Source organism: Octodon degus, unplaced genomic scaffold (genome assembly GCF_000260255.1).
Source record: "Octodon degus isolate 3935 unplaced genomic scaffold, OctDeg1.0 scaffold00018, whole genome shotgun sequence".
NCBI lineage: Eukaryota > Metazoa > Chordata > Mammalia > Rodentia > Octodontidae > Octodon > Octodon degus.
In genome coordinates this window covers 23,561,648-23,564,785 of record NW_004524594.1, presented here as the reverse complement: position 1 = coordinate 23,564,785, position 3,138 = coordinate 23,561,648, and the positions used below count along the sequence as shown (strand labels likewise).

Genomic DNA, 3,138 nt, shown 5'->3' with positions numbered 1-3,138 from the left:
ATTTTTATGGGACAATTCATAAATTTTTGTGTCCACCTTGAGCAGAGTCCATGCTAATCTTCTCTGTACTGTTCCAGTGTTAGAATATGTGCTTCTGAAGCGAGCACTGTGGACAATCTTTGTTTCAACGAGTGTGAAAAAATTTACACATTCCAAGCTTCAGTAGACTATAATCAATCTAAGCAGAACCAGTCACATACAGGATCTCTTTAAATATTTTAAAATTTACTCTCTATTTAATAGTTGTGTATATTTGATTATGCTTAATAATTATATATAAAAGCTAAAATATTCATGTTTATTGTATGTTAGGCTTTGCTTTAGACTCTTTTTTAAATTTTATGTATGATATCTATTGTTTTGTTTCTTAAATAGTTAGAGACACTGAAGGTTACCCAGGGAATATACTAATCAGAATCAGTTAAGCTGGGATTGGGTGAATTGAGGCTTTCTAATTTTTTCCTCCCATCAAACTGCAGATGCTAATCTTATAGAATTGCAAGAAAAATATATTTCATTATGTTTTATATATCCTGTGGAATTGTAGTCTAGAAATCTATACATAAATATAGACATTAGATACATATTTATTATTTAATAATGTATATTTGTACAAACATGTGGATATGCTACTGTATGCATGCATACCAAATTAACTCACTTTTCTTATTGAAAGAGTATATAGTGAAATAAAAATTTCTTTGAAGTTAAATCCATATTTAAATAAAGAAATTCACTTTTAATCATAATTTTGAATTAAGTAATAGTGGGCTTTAAAATGCTAGAGAACTTTTGGTTACGTGCTTTAACATCTGTTTTCCCTGTTTTATGCTCTGTCCTCTAAAAAACAAGTTAATGCTTTTAAAGAAATGAAGCATTTCTATAAACAAATACGATACAAGATCTTTGACTGGATGCTGAATGAGGGAAAAAAACCATAAAGGAGATTTTAAGAACAACTGGTGAAACTCAAATATGGCTCACATACTAGGTAATGTAGCTGATAATATCGTTGGTAAGCTTCTTGGGTTTAGTAAAGGCGTCTAGGTTATGTAGAACTACTTGGTTCTTAGAAAATACATGTTGAACTACTAATGGGTGAAGCAGCCTCAACTTACAAATGATTTGAGAAAAAAATGTGTATATCTGTATATTAATAAAAGACAACACCTGCCAAGTACAAAAAGAAATGAAGCATTCCTTGGATTTTGTAATCATACCTCAGACATCTTCAGCCTCTCCTCTTTGAAGTTTTCCTTTGGGGAGAGGGTCTTGCTAATAACTTTCTTAGGTTGTGCTTGAACTTGTGAAACTTCCACCTTAGCTTCTCAGAGTGCTGAGATTATTTATCTCGGTCATAATTTAGTTTGTAAAACTACATGTCTGCGTATATATAAGTGCCTATTTCTGAATTTTATAATTCTTCACCTACAAAAGAGTCCAAGGAAGTGGCTATTAGCACCACGTTCATGAGCCATAGAATCTTTTGGATTTATTTTAAGTTAGGTTCTATTCCCAGGCAGAAAACTTCTACCTTGCTCCTTCCTTTTACCACATGCACGCTTTTGTACCACATCTATTTTTGACCCAAAACATAACAATTAAAAGACAGGCAGACACTAGAAGGTATAATTAACTGAGGAAATATTACATGTTGCTTTAAATTTGAAACCAAGCATTAAGCATGCTTCCCCTCTATGCCTGGAGTTTGCAGCCCCCAGTATAGGGAATTTGGCGATCAGTCAAAAGGCGTAGGCTATTGTCTGCTACCCTCCACCCCACGATGTCCAATCATCTCGCTTGCTTGTATCACACTGAGTGAAGAACAGCTGTCTGTGCACACATGAAAACTGCAACATAGTTAATGTATCTCAGTAATAAAACTTCCAAATTTTTAAAGTTTATTATAACATTAGAAAGGTCCATGCTTACTAATTAAATTAGAAAACATACATGTGTGTTTAAAACCAATGAATGCCTACTTCGCTGTCAGACACACATAGGTAGATTGGAATACTAGTACCAGTAGTTGCTGTTTTCCGTGACACACTGCAGAAGCACAGGTAACTTGTGATAGGATTTCTGTTTGACTAGCCATGCGGCAGGCACAAGATAGAGTTCTGATGTTACCTGCACAGTCTTCTAGAGCACCACAAAACTGAGTCACAATAGATATTGCCACAAATTGTGGTGGACCTGTGAGATAGCTTTTCCTAACAGTGGGCCATTTGTCTCTATTTTGGGTACTCCAGCCCTAATTCCATGTACTGATAAGTAGAGAGCTAGTCAGCATGATATGTTACCCCCTTAAATAGCTTTAAGCAATGCATATGGGCATTGATGTCTAACCCTTGATGCAGTGTAACAGGTCAGTGATGTTTTGCCCATAGTTCTCAATTACTAAGCATGAGCTAGGTTGAGAGATGCCTTGCTGTTGGCTGAGCCACAGGCTCAAGAAAAAGCCTGTGACATCTTAAGGCAGAGGGGCCGGACATCAAAGCTGAGGAACTGATCAAAATAAAAGGTACTTCCCCAAACTCTGTTATGCAGATTCCTCCAAACTTAGAGGCTACCTGTCATTGGAGACTGGTATTCTTTCTTCATGTGTTTTTCTCCACATTGCAGAGGTGCTGTTGTGCAGTTCACAGTACTCATGTGCTTCCCCCCATTCTCTCAATCACTCAACCCTGAGCCACACCCCTCTTCATGAATTAATAAAAGCTAGGTATTATGGTTTGTGTCTAGTTGTCTCCCCAAAGCCTCACGTAAATTATGGGGCAGACACAGCTGGAGGAGCAACAGTGGCTTGAAGGGCAGGGCCAAAGGACCAGACAGGGCCTAAGGGGCAGAGCCAGACAGGTGCAAACTGTTAAACTGGCTAGCCTGTGCTTTCTCAGAGATGTGGAGAGGGTCATCCTGGACACAGCAGCGCCCCAGCCTCTCCTCCAGTGTCTTGAGACCTCTAGTAGCTGTGAGCTAAATAAACCTTGCCTTCCCTCATTTTGAATGTCAAGTATTTGTTCCAGCAATGAGAGAAGAGTAACTAATACACTAGGTTAAGCCCTCAGTTGTGGTCTTTGTTCTAGTTAGTCACTGTTCTGACTGTATTATGGAACCACTTTGCTACCCACAATTACA

General features: G+C 37.6%; 1 non-coding gene across 1 annotated transcript; it reads right to left on the bottom strand.

The window, feature by feature from the left end:
* LOC111815613 lies at window positions 1-107 on the bottom strand. Its single transcript, XR_002820288.1, has one exon. It is a non-coding gene; the product is annotated as a U6 spliceosomal RNA (small nuclear RNA).
* Window positions 108-3,138: the final 3,031 nt, after the last annotated feature.